The sequence below is a fragment of the Elgaria multicarinata genome, chromosome 21 (assembly GCF_023053635.1).
Source record: "Elgaria multicarinata webbii isolate HBS135686 ecotype San Diego chromosome 21, rElgMul1.1.pri, whole genome shotgun sequence".
NCBI classification, from domain to species: domain Eukaryota; kingdom Metazoa; phylum Chordata; class Lepidosauria; order Squamata; family Anguidae; genus Elgaria; species Elgaria multicarinata.
The window spans coordinates 42,501-66,622 of record NC_086191.1 but is presented as its reverse complement, the minus strand read 5'-3'; the positions used below and the strand labels follow the sequence as shown (position 1 = coordinate 66,622).

General features: G+C 48.0%; 6 pseudogenes; all 6 read right to left on the bottom strand.

Annotated features, from left to right (window-relative positions):
* Positions 1-332: 332 nt before the first annotated feature.
* Positions 333-401, bottom strand: LOC134412447 (U6 spliceosomal RNA; annotated as a pseudogene).
* Positions 402-3,570: 3,169 nt separating this feature from the next.
* On the bottom strand, positions 3,571-3,639 carry LOC134412446 (U6 spliceosomal RNA; annotated as a pseudogene).
* A 1,932-nt stretch (positions 3,640-5,571) lies between these two features.
* LOC134412450 (U6 spliceosomal RNA) lies at positions 5,572-5,640 on the bottom strand (annotated as a pseudogene).
* Positions 5,641-7,966: 2,326 nt separating this feature from the next.
* LOC134412445 (U6 spliceosomal RNA) lies at positions 7,967-8,035 on the bottom strand (annotated as a pseudogene).
* A 6,114-nt stretch (positions 8,036-14,149) lies between these two features.
* Positions 14,150-14,218, bottom strand: LOC134412444 (U6 spliceosomal RNA; annotated as a pseudogene).
* Positions 14,219-23,030: 8,812 nt separating this feature from the next.
* Positions 23,031-23,099, bottom strand: LOC134412443 (U6 spliceosomal RNA; annotated as a pseudogene).
* Positions 23,100-24,122: the final 1,023 nt, after the last annotated feature.

Here is a 24,122-nt window from a genome sequence, read left to right as displayed (position 1 = left end):
TTCCCAATGAGGTAAATGAACCAAAATCACCAGACGCACATGACAAGTTGGGGCAAATAAAGAAAGCTCAAAAATTTACCCCGAAACCACGTTCAGAAACCCGTGCTGGGCAAAAATGCGTATTGCGCAAATTGGGCCATACCGGCAACTTCCCAATAAGTTAAGTGAACCAAACTAACTAGATGCACAAGACAAGGTGGGAGAAATATAGAAAGCTCCAAAAGTTACCCCTAAACCACGTTCAGATACCCGTTCCGGTCAAATACGTGTATTGCGCAAAACGGGCCGTAACGGCAGCTTCCCAATGCGGTAAGTGAACCAAACTCACCAGATGCGCAGGGGCCATGCTAATCTTCTCTGTATCGTTCCAATTTTTGTATATGTGTTGCCGAAGCGAGCACAACCCTAACCGTAACCCTAACCCTAACCCTAACCCTAACCCTAACCCTAACCGTAACCCTAACCCTAACCCTAACCCTAACCCTAACCCTAACCCTAACCCTAACCCTAACCCTAACCCTAACCCTAACCCTAATCCTAACCCTAACCCTAACTCTAACCCTAACCCTAATTTTATCTGTATCGTTCCAATTTTAGTATATGTGCTGCCGATGCGAGCACAACCCTAACCCTAACCCTAACCGTAACCCTAACGCTAACCCTAACCCTAACCCTAACCCTAACCCCAACCCTAACCCCAACCCCAACCCCAACCCCAACCCTAACCCTAACCCTAACCCTAACCCCAACCCTAACCCCAACCCTAACCCTAACCCTAACCCTAACCCTAACCCTGACGCTAACCCTAACCCTAACCCTAACCCGGAACCTAACCCTAACCCGGAACCTAACCCTAACCCAGAACCTAACACGGAACCTAACGCAGAACCTAACCCTAACCCTAAACCAAACCCGAACCCGAACCCTAACCCGAACCCAAATGCTAACCCGAACCCGAACCATAACCCAAACCCAGAAACTAACCCTAACACGGAACCTAACCCTAACGTGGAATCTAACACGGAACCTAACACGGAACCTAACCCTAACCCGGAACCTAACCCGGAACCTAAACCGGAACCTAACCCAGAACCTAACCCGGAACCTAACCTTAATCCTAACCCTAACCCGGAAACTAACCCGGAACCTAACCCGGAACCTAACCCGGAACCAAACCCAGAACCTAACCAAGAACCCAACCCTAACCCTAACCTGGAACATAACCCTAACCCGGAACCTAACCCTAATCCGGAACCTATCCCTAACCCTAACTGGGAACCTAACCCTAATCCTGAACCTAACCCTAACCCGGAACCTAACCCTAACCCTAACCCGGAACCTAACCCTAACCCGGAACCTAACCCTAACCCGGAACCTAACCCTAACCCGGAACCTAACCCTAACCCTAACCCGGAATCTAACCCTAACCCGGAACCTAACCCTTACCCGGAACCTAACCCTAACCCGGAACATAACCCTAACCCGGAACCTAACCCTAACCCTAACCCTAACCCGGAACCTAACTCTAAACCGGAACCTAACCCTAACCCGGAACCTAACCCTAACCCGGAACTTAACCGGGTTAGGGTTATGGAAAAAATATAAAAAGCTCTATAAGTTGCACCGAAAAGACATTCAGATACCCATTCCGGCAAAAACTCGTAATGCGCAAAACGGGCCGTAACGGCAGCTTCCCAATGAGGTAAGTGAACCAAACTCACCAGATACACATGACAAGTTGGGGCAAACATGGACAGCTCCATAAGTTACCCCGAAACGATGTTCAGATACGCATTACGGCAAAAACTCGTATTGCGCAAAAAGGGCCGTAAAGGCAGCTTCCCAATGAGGTAAGTGAACCGAAATCACCAGATGCACATGACAAGTTGGGGCAAATAAAGAAAGCTCAAAAATTTACCCCGAAACCACGTTCAGAATCCCGTGCTGGGCAAAAACGCGTATTGCGCTAATTGGGCCATAACGGCAACTTCCCAATAAGTTAAGTGAACCAAACACACTAAATGCACAAGACAAGGAGGGACAAATACAGAAAGCTCCAAAAATTACCCCAAAACCTAGGTCATATATATATTCCGGTCAAAAATGTGTATTGCGCAAAAAGGGCCGTAACGGCAGCTTCCCAATGAGGTAAGTGAACCAAACTCAGCAGATGCACATGACAAGTTGGGACAAATACAGAAAGCTCCAAAAGTTGCCCCCAAACCACGTTCAGATACCCTTTCCGGCAGAAAACATGTATTGCGAAAATGGGCCGTAACGGGACCTTCCCAATGAGGTAAGTGGACCAAACTCACCAGATGCACATAACTAGGTGGGGCAAATATAGAAACTCCAAAAGTTACAACGAAACCACGTTCAGATACACATTCCGTAAAAACTCATATTGCGCAACACGGGCCGTAACGGCAACTTCCCAATGAGGTGAGTGAACCAAACTCACCAGATGCACATGACATGGTTGGGCAAATATAGAAAGCTCCATAAGTTGCCCCGAAACGACGTTCAGATACCCATTCTGTAAAAACTCGTATTGCGCAACACGGGCCGTAACGAAAGCTTCCCAATGAGGTAAGTGAACCAAACTCACCAGATGCACATGACAAGTTGTTACAAATATAGACAGCTGCTAAAGTTACCCCAAAAGCACGTTCAGATACCCGTTTTCGGCAAAAACGCGTATTGCGAAAAACGGGCCGTAAAAGCAGCTTCCCAATGAGGTAAGAGAACCAAACTCACCAGATGCACATGACAAGGTAGGACAAATATAGAAAGCTCCAAAAGTTGCCCCAAAACCACGTTCAGTTACCTGTTTCTGGCAAAAACGCGTATTGCCCAAAATGGGCCGTAACGGCAACTTCCCAATGAGGAAAGTGAACCAAACTCACCAGATGCACATGACAAGTTGGGACAAAAATAGACAGCTCCAAAAGTTACCCAAAACCACGTTCAGATACCCGATCTGCTCAAAAACGCATATTGCGCAAGTTGGGCCGTAAAAGCAGCTTCCCAATGAGGAAAGTGAACCAAACTCACCAAATGCACATGACAAGGTGGGACAAATATAGAAAGCTCCAAAAGTTGCACCAAAAACAACGTTCGAACACCCGTTCTTGTGGAAGGGACAAATATAGAAAACTCCAAAAGTTGCCACCAAACCACGTTCAGAAACCCGTTCCTGGCAAAAATGCGTATTGCGCAAAACGTACCGTAAAAGCAGCTTCCCAATGAGGAAAGTCCACCAAACTCACCAGATGCACATAACTAGGTGGGACAAATATAGAAAGCTCCAAAAGTTGCCCCGAAACCACGTTCATATACCCGTTTTTGCGGAAAACGCGTATTGCGAAAATGGGCCGTAACGGCGACTTCCCAATGAGGTAAGTGAACCAAACTCACTAGATGCACAAGACAAGGTGGGACAAATATAGAAAGCTCCAAAAGTTACCCCAAAACCACGTTCAGATTCCCGTTCCGGTCAAAAACGTGTATTGTGCAAAATGGGCCATAACGGCACCTTCCCAATAAGGGAAGTGAACCAAACTCACCAGATGCGCAGGGGCCATGCTAATCTTCTCTGTATCGTTCCAATTTTTGTATATGTGTTGCCGAAGCGAGCACAACCCTAACCGTAACCCTAACCCTAACCCTAACCCTAACCCTAACCCTAACCCGAACCCGAACCCGAACCCGAACCCGAACCCGAACCCTAACCCTAACCCTAACCCTAACCCTATTTTTATCTGTATCGTTCCAATTTTAGTATATGTGCTGCCGAAGCGAGCACAACCCTAACCCTAACCCTAATCCTCACCCTAACCCTAACCCTAACCCTAACCCTAACCCTAACCCTAACCCTAACCCTAACCCTAACCCTAACCCTAACCCTAACCCCAACCCTAACCCCACCCCTAACCCTAACCCTAACCCTAACCCTAACCGTAACCCCAACCCCAACCCCAACCCCAACCCTAACCCTAACCCTAACCCTAACCCTAACCCTAACCCTAACCCTAACACTAACACTAACACTAACCCTAATGTTAACCCTAACGTTAACCCTAACCCTAACCCTAACCCTAACCCTAACCCTAACCCTAACCCTAACCCTAACCCGGAACCTAACCCTAACCCAGAACCTAACCCTAACACGGAACCTAACACGGAACCTAGCACGGAACCTAACCCTAACCCTAACCCTAACCCTAACCCTAACCCTAACCCGAACCCGAACCCTAACCCGAACCCGAACCATAACCCTAACCCGGAAACTAAACCTAACCGGGAACCTAACCCTAACCCGGAAACTAACACGGAACCTAACCCTAACCCTAACCCTAACCCTAACCCTAACCTCGTTCAGATACCCATTCCGTAAAAACTCATATTGCGCAACACGGGCCGTAACGGCAACTTCCCAATGAGGTAAGTGAACCAAACTCACCAGATGCACATGACATGGTTGGGCAAATATAGAAAGCTCCATAAGTTGCCCCGAAACGACGTTCAGATACCCATTCTTTAAAAACTCGTATTGCGCAACACGGGCCGTAACGGAAGCTTCCCAATGAGGTAAGTGAACCAAACTCACCAGATGCACATGACAAGTTGTTACAAATATAGACAGCTGCTAAAGTTACCCCAAAAGCACGTTCAGATACCCGTTTTCGGCAAAAACGCTTATTGCGAAAAACGGGCCGTAAAAGCAGCTTCCCAATGAGGTAAGAGAACCAAACTCACCAGATGCACATGACAAGGTAGGACAAATATAGAAAGCTCCAAAAGTTGCCCCAAAACCACGTTCAGTTACCTGTTTCTGGCAAAAACGCGTATTGCCCAAAATGGGCCGTAACGGCAACTTCCCAATAAGGGATGTGAACCAAACTCACCAGATGCACATGACAAGTTGGGACAAAAATAGGCAGCTCCAAAAGTTACCCAAAACCACGTTCAGATACCCGAACTGGTCAAAAACGCATATTGCGCAAATTGGGCCGTAAAAGCAGCTTCCCAATGAGGAAAGTGAACCAAACTCACCAGATGCACATGACAAGGTGGGACAAATATAGAAAGCTCCAAAAGTTGCACCAAAAAGAACGTTCGAACACCCGTTCTTGCGGAAGGGACAAATATAGAAAACTCCAAAAGTTGCCACCAAACCACGTTCAGAAACCCGTTCTGGGCAAAAATGCGTATTGCGCAAAACGTACCGTAAAAGCAGCTTCCCAATGAGGAAAGTCCACCAAACTCACCAGATGCACATAACTAGGTGGTACAAATATAGAAAGCTCCAAAAGTTGCCCCGAAACCACGTTCATATACCCGTTTTTGCGGAAAACGCGTATTGCGAAAATGGGCCGTAACGGCAACTTCCCAATGAGGTAAGTGAACCAGACTCACTAGATGCACAAGACAAGGTGGGACAAATATAGAAAGCTCCAAAAGTTACCCCAAAACCACGTTCAGATACCCGTTCCGGTCAAAAACGTGTATTGTGCAAAATGGGCCATAACGGCACGTTCCCAATAAGGGAAGTGAACCAAACTCACCAGATGCGCAGGGGCCATGCTAATCTTCTATATATCGTTCCAATTTTTGTATATGTGTTGCCGAAGCGAGCACAACCCTAACCGTAACCCTAACCCTAACCCTAACCCTAACCCTAACCCTAACCCTAACCCTAACCCTAACCCTAACCCTAACCCTAACCCTAACCCTAACCCTAACCCTAACACTAACCCTAATGTTAACCCTAACGTTAACCCTAACCCTAACCCTAACCCTAACCCGGAACCTAACCCTAACCCAGAACCTAACCCTAACACGGAACCTAACACGGAACCTAGCATGGAACCTAACACAGAACCTAACCCTAACCCTAAACCTAACACTAACCCTAACCCGAAACCTAACCCTAACCCGAACCCGAACCCTAAAACGAACCCGAACCATAACCCTAACCCGGAAACTAACCCTAACCGGGAACCTAACCCTAACCCGGAACCTAACACGGAACCTAACCCTAACCCTAACCCTAACCCGGAACTTAACCCGGAACCTAACCAGGAACCTAACCCGGAACCTAACCTTAATCCTAACCCTAGCCCGGAACCTAACCCGGAACCTAACCCGGAACCAAACCCGGAACCTAACCCGGAACCTAACCTGGAACCCACCCCTAACCCTAACCCAGAACCTAACACTAACCCGGAACCTAACCCTAATCCGGAACCTATCCCTAACCCTAACCCGGAACCTAACCCTAACCCTGAACCTAACCATAACCCGGAACCTAACCCTAACCCTAACCCGGAATTTAACCCTAACCCGGAACCTAACCCTAAACCGGAACCTGACCCTAAACCGGAACCTAACCCTAACCCTAACCCATAAGTTGCCCCGAAACCACGTTCAGAAACCCGTTCTGGGCAAAAATTCGTATTGCGCAAAACGTACCGTAAAAGCAGCTTCCCAATGAGGAAAGTCCACCAAACTCACCAGATGCACATAACTAGGGGGGACAAATATAGTAAGCTCCATAAGTTTCCCCGAAACGACGTTCAGATACCAATTCCGGGAAAAACTCGTATTGCGCAAAACGGGCCGTAACGACAGCTTCCCAATGAGGTAAGTGAACCAAACTCACCAAATGCACATGACAAGTTGGTTCAAATATAGACAGCTCCAAAAGTTGCCCGAAAACTACGTTCAGTTACCCGTTCCTGGCAAAAACGCGTATTGAGCAAAATGGGACATAACGGCAGCTTCCCAATGAGGTAAGTGAACCAAACTCACCAGATGCACATGACAAGTTGGGACAAATATAGACAGCACCAAAAGTTGCCCCAAAACCACGTTCTGATACCCGTTCTTGCGGAAAAAGCGTATTGGGAAAAGGGGCCGTAACAGCACCTTCCCATGAGGTAAGTGAACCAAACTCACCAGATGCACATGACAAGTTGGGAGAAATACAGAAAGCTTCAAAAGTTATCCCCAAACCACGTTCAGATACCGTTTCCGGCAGAAAACGTGTATTTCGAAAATGGGCCGTAACGGCACCTTCCCAATGAGGTAAGTGAACCAAAATCACTAGTTGCACAAGACAAGGTGGGACATATACAGAAAGCTCCAAAAGTTACCCCAAAACCACGTTCTAATACCCGTTCTTGCGGAAAACGCGTATTGCGACAATGGGCCGTAACGTCACCTTCCCAATGAGGTAAGTGAACGAAACTCACCAGATGCACATGACAAGTTGTGACAAATACAGAAAGCTCCAAAAGTTGCCCCAAACCATGTTCAGATACCCGTTCCGGTCAAAAACGTGTATTGCGCTAAATGGGCCGTAAAGGCAGCTTCCCAATGAGGTAAGTGAACCAAACTCAGCAGATGCCCATGACAAGTTGGGACAAATACAGAAAGCTCCAAAAGGTGCCCCCAAACCACGTTCAGATCCCCTTTCCGGCAGAAAACGTGTGTTGCGAAAATGGGCGGCAAATATAGAAAGCTCCATAAGTTGCCCCGAAACGACGTTCTAACACCCCTTCTTGCGGAAGGGACAAATATAGAAAGCTCTAACAGTTGCCCCCAAACCACGTTCAGAAACCCGTTCTGGGTAAAAATGCGTATTGCTCCCAGCGTACCGTAAAAGCAGATGCACACAACTAGGTGGGACAAATATAGAAAGCTTCATAAGTTGCACCGAAACCACGTTCAGATGGTTCTTGCGGAAAAGCGTATTGCGAAAATGGTCCGTAACGGCACTTTCCCAATGAGGTAAGTGAACCAAACTCACTAGATGAACAAGACAAGGTGGGACAAATATAGAAAGCTCCAAATGTTACCCCAAAACCACGTTCAGATACCCGTTCCGGTCAAAAACGTGTATTGTGCAAAATGGGCCATAACGGCACCTTCCCAATAAGGGAAGTGAACCAAACTCACCAGATGCGCAGGGGCCATGCTAATCTTCTCTGTATCGTTCCAATTTTTGTATATGTGTTGCCGAAGCGAGCACAACCCTAACCGTAACCCTAACCCTAACCCTAACCGTAACCCTAACCCTAACCCTAACCCTAATCCTAACCCTAACCCTAACCCTAACCCTAACCCTAACCCTAACCCTAACCCTAATTTTATCTGTATCTTTCCAATTTTAGTATATGTGCTGCCGATGCGATCACAACCCTAACCCTAACCCTCACCCTCACCCTCACCCTAACCCTAATGTTAACCCTAACCCTAACCCTAACCGTATCCCTAACCCTAACCCTAACCCTAACCCGGAACTTAACCCTAACCCAGAACCTAACCCTAACCCGGAACCTAACCCGGAACCTAGCACGGAACCTAACATGGAACCTAACCCTAATCCTAAACATAACCCTAACCCTAACCCGAACCCGAACTCTAACCCGAACCCGAACCATAACCATAACCCGGAAACTAACCCTAACCCGGAACTTAACCCTAACCCGGAACCTAACACGGAACCTAACACGGAACCTAACCCTAACACGGAACCTAACCCTAAACCGGAACCTGACCCTAAACTGGAACCTAACCCTAACCCGGAACCTTAACCTAACCCGGAACCTAACCGGGTTAGGGTTAGGCAAATATAAAAAGCTCTATAAGTTGCTCCGAAAAGACGGAACCTAACACGGAACCTAGCACGGAACATAACACGGAACTTAACCCTAACCCTAACCCTAACCCTAACCCGAACCCGAACCCTAACCCTAACCCTAACCCGAACCCTAACCCGAACCCGAACCATAACCCTATCCCGGAAACTAACCCTAACCCGGAACCTAACCCTAACCCGGAACCTAACCCGGAACCTAACCCGGAACCTAACCTGGAACCTTACCCGGAACCTAACCTTAATCCTAACCCTAACCCAGAACCTAACCCGGAACCTAACCCGGAACCAAACCCGGAACCTAACCCGGAACCTAACCCGGAAACCAACCCTAACCCTAACCCGGAACCTAACACTAACCCGGAACCTAACCCTAATCCGGAACCTATCCTTAACCCTAAACCGGAACCTAACCCTAACCAAGAACCTAACCCTAACCCGGAACCTAACCCTAACCCTAACCCTAACCCTAACCCTAACCCTAACCCTAACCCTAACCCTAACCCTAACCCTAACCCTAACCCTAACCCTAACCCGGAACCAAACCCTAACCCGGAACCTAACCCTAACCCTAACCCTAATTTTATCTGTATCGTTCCAATTTTAGTATATGTGCTGCCGATGCGAGCACTAACCTAACCCTAACGCTAACCCTCACCCTCACCCTCACCCTCACCCTCACCCTAACCCTAACCCGAACCCTAACCCTAACCCTAACCCTAACCCTAACCCTAACCCTAATCCTAACCCGGAACCTAACCCTAACCCAGAACCTAACCCTATCCCTGAACCTAACACGGAACCTAGCACGGAACCTAACACGGAACCTAACCCTAACCCTAACCCTAACGCGAACCCGAACCCTAACCCTAACCCAAACCCGAACCCGAACCCGAACCATAACCCTAACCCGGAAACTAACCCTAACCCGGAACCTAACCCTAACCCGGATCCTAACACAGAACCTAACACGGAACCTAACCCTAACCCTAACCCTAACCCGGAACCTAACCCGGAACCTAACCCGGAACCTAACCTGGAACCTTACCCGGAACCTAACCTTAATCCTAACCCTAACCCAGTACCTAACCCGGAACCTAACCCGGAACCTAACCCGGAACCCAACCCTAACCCTAACCCGGAACCTAACACTAACCCGGAACCTAACCCTAATCCGGAACCTATCCCTAACTTAAACCGGAACCTAACCCTAACCTAGAACCTAACCCTAAGACGGACCCTAACCCTAACCCTAACCCTAACCCTAACCCTAACCCTAACCCTAACCCTAACCCTAACCCTAACCCTAACCCTCACCCGGAACTTAACCCTAACCCAGAACCTAACCCTAACCCGGAACCTAACCCGGAACCTAGCACGGAACCTAACATGGAACCTAACCCTAACCCTAAACATAACCCTAACCCTAACCCGAACCCGAACCCTAACCCGAACCCGAACCATAACCCTAACCCGGAAACTAACCCTAACCCGGAACCTAACCTTAACCCGGAACCTAACACGGAACCTAACACGGAACCTAACCCTAACCCGGAACCTAACCCTAAACCGGAACCTGACCCTAAACTGGAACCTAGCCCTAACCCTAACCCGGAACCTAACCTTAACCCGGAACCTAACCCTAACCCGGAACCTAATACTAACCCTAACCCGGAATCTCACCCTAACCCGGAACCTAACCCAAACCCGGAACCTAACCATAAACCGAAACCTAACCCTAACCCGGAACCTAACCCTAACTTTAACCCTAACCCGGAACCAAACCCTAACCCTGAACATAACCCTAAACCGGAACCTTAACCTAACCCGGAACCTAACCGGGTTAGGGTTAGGCAAATATAGAAAGCTCTATAAGTTGCTCCGAAAAGACGGAACCTAACACGGAACCTAGCACGGAACCTAACACGGAACCTAACCCTAACCCTAACCCTAACCCTAACCCTAACCCTAACCCTAACCCGAACCCGAACCCTAACCCTAACCCTAACCCGAACCCTAACCCGAACCCGAACCATAACCCTATCCCGGAAACTAACCCTAACCCGGAACCTAACCCTAACCCGGAACCTAACATGGAACCTAACACGGAACCTAACCCTAACCCTAACCCTAACCCGGAACCTAACCCGGAACCTAACCTGGAACCTTACCCGGAACCTAACCTTAATCCTAACCCTAACCCGGAACCTAACCAGGAACGTAACCCGGAACCAAACCCGGAACCAAACCCGGAACCTAACCCGGAACCCAACCCTAACCCTAACCCGGAACCTAACACTAACCCGGAACCTAACCCTAATCCGGAACCTATCCCTAACCCTAAACCGGAACCTAACCCTAACCCAGAACCTAACCCTAACCCGGAACCTAACCCTAACCCTAACCCTAACCCTAACCCTAAACCTAACCCTAACCCTAACCCGGAACCTAACCCTAACCCTAATCCGGAACCTAACCCTAACCCAGAACCTAACTCTAACCCTAACCCTAATTTTATCTGTTTAGTTCCAATTTTAGTATATGTGCTGCCGATGCGAGCACAAACCTAAGCCTCACCCTCACCCTCACCCTCACCCTCACCCTCACCCTCACCCTCACCTTAACCCTTACCCTAACCCTAACCCTAACCCTAACCCTAACCCTAACCCTAACCCGGAACCTAACCCTAACCCAGAACCTAACCCTAACCCGGAACTTAACCCGGAACCTAGCACGGAACCTAACACGGAACCTAACCCTAACCCTAACCCTAACCCTAACCCTAACCCTAACCCGAACCCGAACCCGAACCCGAACCCGAACGCGAACCATAACCCTAACCCGGAAACTAACCCTAACCCGGAACCTAACCCTAACCCGGATCCTAACATGGAACCTAACACGGAACCTAACCCTAACCCTAACCCTAACCCGGAACCTAACCCGGAACCTAACCCGGAACCTAACCTGGAACCTTACCCGGAACCTAACCTTAATCCTAACCCTAGCCCGGAACCTAACCCGGAACCTAACCCGGAACCTAACCCGGAACCTAACCCGGAACCCAACCCTAACCCTAACCCTAACCCTAACCCTAACCCTAACCCTAACCCTAACCCTAACCCTAACCTAGAACCTAACCCTAAGACGGACCTTAACCCTAACCCTAACCCTAACCCTAACCCTAACCCTAACCCTAACCCTAACCCTAACCCTAACCCTAACCCTAATCCTAACCCTAACCCGGAACCTAACCCGGAACCAAACCCGGAACCTAACCCGGAACCTAACCCTAACCCAGAACCTAACCCTAATCCGGAACCTATTCCTAACCCTAACCCGGAACCTAACCCTATCCCAGAACCTAACCCTAACCCTAAGACTAATTTTATCTGTATCGTTCCAATTTTAGTATATGTGCTGCCGATGCGAGCACAACCCTAACCCTAACGCTAACCCTAACCCTCACCCTCACCCTCACCCTAACCCTAACCCTAACCCTAACCCTAACCCTAACCCTAACCCTAACCCTAACCCTAACCCTAACCCTAACCCTAACCCCAACCCTAACCCCAACCCTAACCCTAACCCTAACCCTAACCCTAACCCTAACCCTAACCCTAACCCTAACCCTAACCCTAACCCGGAACCTAAACCTAACCCAGAACTTAACCCTAACCCGGAACCTTACACGGAACCTAGCACGGAACCTAACACGGAACCTAACCCTAACCCTAACCCGAACCCGAACCCTAACCCTAACCCTAACCCGAACCCTAACCCTAAAACGGAACCTGACCCTAAACCGGAACCTAACCCTAACCCTAACCCGGAACCTAACCTTAACCCGGAACCTAACCCTAACCCGGAACCTAACACTAACCCTAACCCGGAACCTAACCCTAACCCGGAACCTAACCCACACCCGGAACCTAACCATAACCCGGAACCTAACCCTAACCAGGAACCTAACCCTAACCCTAACCCTAACCCGGAACCTAACCCTAACCCGGAACATAACCCTAAACCGGAACCTAACCCTAACCCGGAACCTAACCCTAACCCGGAACCTTAACCTAACCCGGGAACCTAACCGGGTTAGGGTTAGGCAAATATAGACAGCTCTATAAGTTGCTCCGAAAAGACGTTCAGATACCCATTCCGGCAAAAACTCGTATTGCGCAAAAAGGGCCGTAACGGCAGCTTCCCAATGAGGTAAGTGAACCAAACTCACCAGATACACATGACAAGTTGGGGCAAATAAAGAAAGCTCAAAAATTTACCCCGAAACCACTTTCAGAAACCCGTGCTGGGCAAAAACGCGTATTGCGCAAATTGGGCCGTAACGGCAACTTCCCAATAAGTTAAGTGAACCAAACACACTAAATGCAGAAGACAAGGTGGGACAAATATAGAAAGCTCCAAAAATTACCCCAAAACCAAGTTCAGATATATATTCCGGTCAAAAATGTGTATTGCGCAAAAAGGGCCGTAACGGCAGCTTCCCAATGAGGTAAGTGAACCAAACTCACCAGATGCCCATGACAAGTTGGGACAAATACAGAAAGCTCCAAAAGTTGCCCCCAAACCACGTTCAGATCCCCTTTCCGGCAGAAAACGTGTATTGCGAAAATGGGCCGTAAAGGCACTTTTCCAATGAGGTAAGTGAACCAAACTCACCAGATGCACATGACAAGGTGGAACAAATATAGAAAGCTCCAAAAGTTGCCACAAAACCACGTTCAGTTACCCATTCCGGCAAAAACTCATATTGCGCAAAACGGGCCGTAACGGCAGCTTCCCAATTAGGAAAGTGAACCAGACTCACCAGATGCACATGACAAGGAGGGACAAATATAGAAATCTCCAAAAGTTTCTCCAAAACCACGTTCAGATACCCGTTCCTGGCAAAAACGTGTATTGCGCAAATTGTGCCATAATGGCAACATCCCAATGAGGTAATTGAACCAAACTCACCAGATGCACATGACAAGGTGGGGCAAATATAGAAAGCTCCATAAGTTGCCCCGAAACGACGTTCTAACACCCGTTCTTGCGGAAGGGACAAATATAGAAAGCTCTAACATTTGCCCCCAAACCACGTTCAGAAACCCGTTCTGGGCAAAAATGCGTATTGCGCCAGCGTACCGTATAAGCAGCTTTCCAATGATTAAAGTCCACTAAACACACCAGATGCACACAACTAGGTGGGACAAATATAGAAAGCTCCATAAGTTGCACCGAAACCACGTTCAGATGGTTCTTGCGGAAAAGCGTATTGCGAAAATGGTCCGTAACGGCACCTTCCCAATGAGGTAAGTAAACCAAACTCACTAGATGCACAAGACAAGGTGGGACAAATATAGAAAGCTCCAAAAGTTACCCCAAAACCACGTTCAGATACCCGTTCCGGTCAAAAACGTGTATTGTGCAAAATGGGCCATAACGGCACCTTCCCAATAAGGGAAGTGAACCAAACTCACAAGATGCGCAGGGGCCATGCTAATCTTCTCTGTATCGTTCCAATTTTTGTATATGTGTTGCCGAAGCGAGCACAACCCTAACCGTAACCCTAACCCTAACCCTAACCCTAACCCTAACCCTAACCCTAACCCTAACCCTAATTTTATCTGTATCGTTCCAATTTTAGTATATGTGCTGCCGATGCGAGCACAACCCTAACCCTAACCCTAACCCTCACCCTAACCCTCACCCTAACCCTAACCCTAACCGTAACCCTAACCCCAACCCTAACCCTAACCCTAACCCTAACCATAACCCTAACCCTAACCCTAACCCCAACCCTAACCCTAAACCTAACCCTAACCCTAACCCTAACCCTAACCCTAACGCTAACCCGGAACCTAACCCTAACCCAGAACCTAACCCTAACCCGGAACCTAACACGGAACATAGCACGGAACCTAACACGGAACCTAACCCTAACCCTAACCCTAACCCTAACCCTAACCCTAACCCGAACCCGAACCCTAACCCGAACCCGAACCATAACCCTAACCCGGAAACTAACCCTAACACGGAACCTAACACGAACCCGGAACCTAACACGGAACCTAACACGGAACCTAACCCTAACCCTAACCCTAACCCGGAACCTAACCCGGAACCTAACCCGGAACCTAACCCGGAACCTAACCTTAATCCTAACTCTAGCCCGGAACCTAACCCGGAACCTAACCCGGAACCAAACCCGAAACCTAACCCGGAACCTAACCCGGAACCCAACCCTAACCCTAACCCGGAACCTAACACTAACCCGGAACCTAACCCTAATCCGGAACATAAAACTAACCCAGAACATAACCCTAACCCGGAACCTAACCCTAACCCTAATCCGGAACCTAACCCTAACCTGGAACCTAACCCTAACCCGGATCCTAACCCTAACCCGGAACCTAACCCTAACCCTAACCCGGAACCTAACCCTAACCCGGAACCTAACCCTAACCCTAACCCTAACCCTAACCCTAACCCTAACGTTAACCCTAACCCTAACCCTAAACCTAACCCTAACCCTAACACTAACCCTAACCCAGAACCTAACCCTAACCCAGAACCTAACCCTAACCCGGAACCTAACACGGAACCTAACACGGAACCTAACCCTAACCCGGAACCTAACCCTAACCCGGAACCTAACCCTAACCCTAACCCGGAACCTAACCCTAACCCTAACCCTAACCCTAACCCTAACCCTAAACCGGAACCTAACCCTAACCCTAAGCCGGAACCTAACCTTAACCCGGAACCTAACCCTAACCCGGAACCTAACCCTAACCCGGAACCTAACCCAAACCCGTAACCTTAGCATAACCCGGAACCTAACCCTAACCCGGAACCTAACCCTAACCCTAACCCTAACCCGGAACCTAACCCTAACCCGGAACCTAACCCTAAACCGGAACCTAACTCTAACCCGGAACCTAACCCTAACCCGGAACCTTAACCTAACCCGGAACCTAACCGGGTTAGGGTTAGGCAAATATAGAAAGCTCTATAAGTTGATCCGAAAAGACGTTCAGATACCCATTCCGGCAAAAACTCGTATTGCGCAAAACGGGCCGTAACGGCAGCTTCCCAATTAGGAAAGTGAACCAGACTCACCAGATGCACATGACAAGGAGGGACAAATATCGAAATCTCAAAAGTTTCTCCAAAACCACATTCAGATACTCGTTCCTGGCAAAAACCTGTATTGCGCAAATAGTGCCATAACGGCAAAATCCCAATGAGGTATGTGAACCAAACTAACCAGATGCACATGACAAGGTGGGGCAAATACAGAAAGCTCCATAAGTTGCCCCGAAACGACGTTCTAACACCCGTTCTTGCGGAAGGGACAAATATAGAAAGCTCTAACAGTTGCCCCCAAACCACGTTCAGAAACCCGTTCTGGGCAAAAACGCGTATTGCGCCAGCGTACCGTAAAAGCAGCTTCCCAATGATTAAAGTCCACCAAACACACCAGATGCACACAACTAGGTGGGACAAATATAGAAAGCTCCATAAGTTGCACCGAAACCACGTTCAGATGGTTCTTGCGGAAAAGCGTATTGCGAAAATGGTCCGTAACGGCACCTTCCCAATGAGGTAAGTGAACCAAACTCACTAGATGCACAAGACAAGGTGGGACAAATATAGAAAGCTCCAAAAGTTACCCCAAAACCACGTTCAGATACCCGTTCCGGTCAAAAACGTGTATTGTGCAAAATGGGCCATAACGGCACCTTCCCAATGAGCTAAGTGAACCAAACTCAGCAGATGCACATGACAAGGTATGACAAATACAGAAAGCTCCAAAAGTTGCCCCTAATCCACGTTCAGATACCCTTTCCGGCAGAAAACGTGTATTGCGAAAATGGGCCGTAACGGGTCCTTCCCAATGAGGTAAGTGGACCAAACTCACCAGATGCACATAACTAGGTGGGGCAAATAAAGAAAGCTGAAGAAGTTACCCCGAAACCACGTTCAGATACCCGTGCTGGGCAAAAACGCGTATTGCGCAATTGGGCCATAATGGCACCTTCCCATGAGGTAAGTGAACCAAACTCAACAGATGCACATGACAAGTTGGGACAAATACAGAAAGCTTCAAAAGTTGTCCCCAAACCACGTTCAGATACCATTTCCGGCAGAAAACGTGTATTTCGAAAATGGGCCGTAACGGCACCTTCCCAATGAGGTAAGTGAACCAAACTCACCAGATGCACATAACAGGTTGGGACAAATATAGAAAGCTCCAAAAGTTGCCCCAAAACCACGTTCTAATACCCGTTCCTGAGGAAAACGCGTATTGCGAAAATGGGCCGTAACAGCACCTTCCCAATGAGGTAAGTGAACCAAAATCACTAGTTGCACAAGACAAGGTGGGACATATATAGAAAGCTCCAAAAGTTACCCCAAAACCACGTTCAGATACCCGTTCCAGTCAAAAACCTGTATTGCGCAAAATTGGCCGTAACGGCAGCTTCCCAATGAGGTAAGTGAACCAAACTCACCAGATGCACATGACAAGATGGGACAAATACAGAAAGGTTCAAAAGTTGCCCCCAAACCACGTTCAGATACCCTTTCCGGCTGAAAAAGTGTATTTCGAAAATGGGCCGTAACGGCACCTTCCCAATAAGGGAAGTGAACCAAACTCACCATATTCACAGAACTAGGTGGGGCAAATATAGAAGGCTCCAAAAGAAACCCCCAAACCACGTTCTAATACCCGTTCTTGCCGAAAACGCGTATTGCGAAAATTGGCCGTAACGGCACCTTCCCAATGAGGTAAGTGAACGAAACTCACCAGATGCACATGACAAGTTGGGACAAATACAGAAAGCTCCAAAAGTTGCCCCCAAACCACGTTCAGATACCCGTTCCGGTCAAAAACGTGTATTGCGCAAAATGGGCCGTAACGGCAGCTTCCCAATGAGGTAAGTGAACGAAACTCACCAGATGCACATGACAAGTTGGGACAAATACAGAAAGCTCCAAAAGTTACCCCAAACCACGTTCAGATACCCTTTCCGGCAGAATACGTGTATTGCGAAAATGGTCCGTAATGGCACCTTCCCTATCAGGTAAGTGAACCAAACTCACCAGATGCACATGACAAGCTGGTACAAATATAGAAAGCTCCAAAACTTGCCCCCAAACCACGTTCAGATACCCTTTCCGGCAGAAAACGCGTATTGCGAAAATGGGCCGTAACGGCACCTTCCCAATGAGGTAAGTGAACCTAACTCAGTAGATGCACAAGACAAGCTCGGATAAATATAGAAAGCTCCAAAACTTGCCCCTAAACCACGTTCAGATACCCTTTCCGGCAGAAAACGCGTATTGCGAAAATGGGCCGTTACGGCACCTTCCCAATGAGGTAAGTGAACCAAACTCAACAGATGCACATGACAAGGTGGGGCAAATATAGAAAGTTCCAAAAGTTGCCCCCAAACCACGTTCAGATACCCTTTCCGACAGAAAATGTGCATTGCGAAAATGGGCCGTGACGGCACCTTCCCAATGAGGTAAGTGAACCAAACTCACCAGATGCACATGACAAGGTGGGGCAAATATAGAAAGCTCCAAAAGTTCCCCCAAAACCACGTTCTAATACCCGTTCTAGCAGAAAACGCGTATTGCGAAAATGGGCCGTAACGGCACCTTCCCAATGAGGAAAGTGAACCAAAATCACCAGATGCACATGACAAGGTGGGGCAAATATAGAAAACTCCAAAAGTTCCCTTAAACCACGTTCATATACCCTTTCCGACAGAAAACGCGTATTGCGAAAATGGGCCCTAACTGCACCTTCCCAATGAGGTAAGTGAACCAAACTCAGTAGATGCACAAGACAAGGTGGGACAAATATAGAAAGCTCCAAAACTTGCCCCCAAACCATGTTCAGATACCCTTTCCGGCAGAAAACGCATATTGTGAAAATCAGACGTAACGGCACCTTTCCAATGAGGTAAGTGAACCAAACTCACTAGATGCACAAGACAAGGTGGGACAAATATAGAAAGCTCCAAAAGTTCCCCCTAAACCACGTTCTAATACCTGTTCTTGCAGAAAACGTGAATTGCGAAAATGGGCCGTAACGGTACCTTCCCAATGAGGTAAGTGAACCAAACTCAGTCGATGCACAAGACAAGGTGGGGCAAATATAGAAAGTTCCAAAAGTTGCTCCCAAACCACGCTCATATACCCTTTCCGACAGAAAACGCATATTGCGAAAATGGGCCGTAACGGCACCTTCCCAATGAGGTAAGTGAACCAAACTCAGTAGATGCACAAGACAAGGTGGGACAAATATAGAAAGCTCCAAAAGTTTCCCCAAAACCACGTTCTAATACCCGTTCTTGCAGAAAACGCGTACTGCGAAAATGGGCCGTAACGGCACCTTCCCAATGAGGTAAGTGAACCAAACTCACCAGATGCACATGACAAGGTGGGACAAATATAGAAAGCTCCAAAAGTTCCCCCAAAACCATGTTCTAATACCCGTTCTTGCAGAAAACGCGTATTGCGAAAATGTGCCGTAACGGCACCTTCCCAATGAGGTAAGTGAACCTAACTCAGTAGATGCACAAGACCAGCTGGTACAAATATAGAAAGCTCCAAAACTTGCCCCCAAACCACGTTCAGATACCCTTTCCGGCAGAAAACGCGTATTGCGAAAATGGGCCGTAATGGCACCTTCCCAATGAGGTAAGAGAACCAAACTCAACAGATGCACATGACAAGGTCGGGCAAATATAGAAAGTTCCAAAAGTTGCCCCCAAACCACGTTCATATACCCTTTCCGACAGAAAACGCGTATTGCGAAAATGGGCCGTAACGGCACCTTCCCAATGAGGTAAGCGAACCAAAATCACCAGATGCACATGACAAGTTTAAACAAATATAGAAAGCTCCAAAAGTTGCCCCCAAACCACGTTCAGATACCCTTTCCGACAGAAAACGCGTATTGCGAAAATGGGCCGTGACGTTACCTTCCCAATGAGGTAAGTGAACCAAACTCACCAGATGCACATGACAAGGTGGGGTAAATATAGAAAGCTCCAAAAGCTCCCCCAAAACCACGTTCTAATACCCGTTCTTGCAGAAAACGCGTATTGCGAAAATGGGCCGTAACGGCACCTTCCCAATGAGGTAAGTGAACCAAACTCACCAGATGCACATGACAAGGTGGGACAAACATAGACAGCTCCTAAAGTTACCCCAAAACCACGTTCAGATACCCGTTCTAGGCAAAAACGTTTATTGGGCAAATTGGGCCGTAACGGCAACTTCCCAATAAGGTAAATGATCCAAACTCACAAAATGCACATGACAAGGTGGGGCAAATATAGAAAGCTCCAAAAGTTGCCCCTAAATGACGTTCAGATACCCATTCCGGCAAAAACGTGTATTGCGCAAAACGGGCCGTAACGGCAGCTTCCCAATGAGGTAAGTGAACCAAACTCACCAGGTGCACATGACTATGTGGAGCAAATATAGAAAGCTCCATAAGTTGCACCGAAACAACGTTCAGATACCAGTTCTTGCGGAAAACTCGTATTGCGAAAATGGGCCGTAACGGCACCTTCCCACGAGGTAAGTGAACCAAACTCACCAGATACACAAGACAAGGTGGGACAAATATAGAAAGCTCCAAAAGTTACCCCAAAACCACGTTCAGATACCCGTTCCGGTCAATAACGTGTATTGCGCAAAATGGGCCGTAACGGCAGCTTCCCAATGAGGTAAATGAACCAAACTCACCAGATGCACATGACAAGTTGGGGCAAATACAGAAAGCTCCAAAAGTTGCCCCAAAACCACGTTCAGACACCCTTCGGGAAGAAAACGTGTATTGCGCAAAATGGGCCGTAACGGCACCTTCCAAATAAGGGAAGTGAAGCAAACTCGCCAGATGCACATTACTAGGTGTGGCAAATATAGAAAGCTCCAAAAGTTACCCCAAAACCACGTTCAGATACCCGTTCTGGGCAAAAACTTGTATTGCGCAAATTGGGCCTTAACGGCAACTTCCCAATGAGGTAAGTGAACCAAACTCACCAAATGCACATGACAAGGTAGGACAAATATAGAAAGCTCCAAAAGATGCCCCAAAACCACGTTCAGATACCTGTTCTGCGCAAAAACGCGTATTGCGCAAAACGGGCCGTAAAAGCAGCTTCCCAATGAGGAAAGTAAACCAAACTCACCAGATACACATGAAAAGTTGGGACAAATACAGAAAGCTCCAAAAGTTGCCCCCAAACCACGTTCAGATACCCTTTCCGGCAGAAAACGCATATTGCGAAAATGGGCCGTAACGGCAGCTTCACAATGAGGAAAGTGAACCAAACTCACCAGATGCACATGACAAGTTGGGACAAATGTAGACAGCTCCAAAAGTTACCCCAAAACCATGTTCAGATACCCGTTCTGGGCAAAAATGCGTATTGCGCATAATGGGCCTTAACGGCAGCTTACCAATGTGGTAAGTGAACCAAACTCACCAGATGCACATGACAAGTTGGGACAAATACAGAAAGCTCCAAAAGTTGCCCCAAAACCACGTTCAGATACCCTTTCCGGCAAAAAACGTGTATTGCGAAAATGGGCCGTAACGGCACCTTCCCAATGAGGTAAGTGAACCAAACTCTCCAGATGCACATGACAAGGTAGGACAAATATAGAAAGCTCCAAAAGTTGCCCCAAAACCACGTTCAGTTACCCATTCCGGCAAAAACTCGTATTGTGCAAAACGGGCCGTAACGGCAGCTTACCAATGAGGTAAGTGAACCAAGCTCACCAGATGCACATGAAAAGTTGGGACAAATATAGACAGCTCCAAAAGTTACCCCAAAACCACGTTCAGATACCCGTTCTGTGCAAAAACGCATATTGCGCAAAACGGGCCGTAAAAGCAACTTCCCAATGAGGAAAGTGAACTAAACTCACCAGATGCACATGACAAGGTGGGACAAATATAGAAAGCTCCAAAAGTTGCACCAAAACAACGTTCTAACACCCGTTCTTGTGGAAGGAACAAATATAGAAAGCTCTAAAAGTTGCCCCCAAACCACGTTCAGAAACCCATTATGGGCAAAAATGCGTATTGCGCAAAACGTACCGTAAAAGCACCTTCCCAAATAGGAAAGACCACCAAACTTACCAGATGCATATAACTAGGTGGAACTAATATAGAAAGCTCCATAAGTTGCTCCGAAACCACGTTCAGATACCCGTTCTTGCGGAAAACGCGTATTGCGAAAATGGGACGTAATGGCACCTTCCCAGTGAGGAAGTAAACCAAACTCACTAGTTGAACAAAACAAGGTGGGACAAATATAGACAGCTCCAAAAGTTACCCCAAAACCACGTTCAGATACCCGTTCCGGTCAAAAACAAGTATTGCGCAAAATGGGCCGTAACGGCAGCTTCCCAATGAGGTAAGTGAACCAAACTCACCAGATGCACATGACAAGTTGGGACAAATACAGAAAGCTCCAAAAGTTGCCCCCAAACCACGTTCAGATACCCTTTCCGGCAGAAAACGTGTATTGCGAAAATGGGCCGTAACGGCCCCTTCCCAATGAGGTAAGTGAACCAAACTCTCCAGATGCACATGACAAGGTAGGACAAATATAGAAAGCTCCAAAAGTTGCCCCAAAACCACGTTCAGTTACCCATTCTGGTAAAAAATCGTATTGTGCAAAACGGGCCGTAACGGCAGCTTACCAATGAGGTAAGTGAAGCAAACTCACCAAATGCACATGACAAGGTAGGACGAATATAGAAAGCTCCAAAAGTTGTCCCTAAACCACGTTCAGATACCCGTGCATGGCAAAAACGCGTATTGCGTAAATTGGGCCGTAACGGCAACTTCCCAATGAGGTAAGTGAACCAAACTCACCAGATGCACATGACAAGTTGGGACAAATATAGACAGCTCCTAAAGTTACACCAAAACCACGTTCAGATACCCGTTCTGCGCAAAAACGCGTGTTGCGCAAAACGGGCCGTAAAAGCAGCTTCCCAATGAGGAAAGTGAACCAAAATCACCAGATACACATGACAAGTTGGGACAAATACAGAAAGCTCCAAAAGTTGCCCCAAAACCACGTTCAGATACCCTTTCCGGCAGAAAACGCGTATTGCGAAAATGGGCCGTAACGGCAGCTTCCCAATGAGGAAAGTGAACCAAACTCACCAGATGCACATGACAAGTTGGGACAAATATAGTCAGCTCCAAAAGTTACCCCAAAACCACGTTCAGATACCCGTTCCGGTCAAAAACGTGTATTGTGCAAAATGGGCCATAACGGCACCTTCCCAATAAGGGAAGTGAACCAAACTCACAAGATGCGCAGGGGCCATGCTAATCTTCTCTGTATCGTTCCAATTTTTGTATATGTGTTGCCGAAGCGAGCACAACCCTAACCGTAACCCTAACCCTAACCCTAACCCTAACCCTAACCCTAACCCTAACCCTAACCCTAATTTTATCTGTATCGTTCCAATTTTAGTATATGTGCTGCCGATGCGAGCACAAACCTAAGCCTCACCCTCACCCTCACCCTCACCCTCACCCTCACCCTCACCCTCACCTTAACCCTTACCCTAACCCTAACCCTAACCCTAACCCTAACCCTAACCCTAACCCGGAACCTAACCCTAACCCAGAACCTAACCCTAACCCGGAACTTAACCCGGAACCTAGCACGGAACCTAACACGAAACCTAACCCTAACCCTAACCCTAACCCTAACCCTAACCCTAACCCGAACCCGAACCCGAACCCGAACGCGAACCATAACCCTAACCCGGAAACTAACCCTAACCCGGAACCTAACCCTAACCCGGATCCTAACATGGAACCTAACACGGAACCTAACCCTAACCCTAACCCTAACCCGGAACCTAACCCGGAACCTAACCCGGAACCTAACCTGGAACCTTACCCGGAACCTAACCTTAATCCTAACCCTAGCCCGGAACCTAACCCGGAACCTAACCCGGAACCTAACCCGGAACCTAAACCGGAACCCAACCCTAACCCTAACCCTAACCCTAACCCTAACCCTAACCCTAACCCTAACCCTCACCCTAACCTAGAACCTAACCCTAAGACGGACCTTAACCCTAACCCTAACCCTAACCCTAACCCTAACCCTAACCCTAACCCTAACCCTAACCCTAACCCTAACCCTAATCCTAACCCTAACCCGGAACCTAACCCGGAACCAAACCCGGAACCTAACCCGGAACTTAACCATAACCCAGAACCTAACCCTAATCCGGAACCTATTCCTAACCCTAACCCGGAACCTAACCCTATCCCAGAACCTAACCTTAACCCTAACACTAATTTTATCTGTATCGTTCCAATTTTAGTATATGTGCTGCCGATGCGAGCACAACCCTAACCCTAACGCTAACCCTAACCCTCACCCTC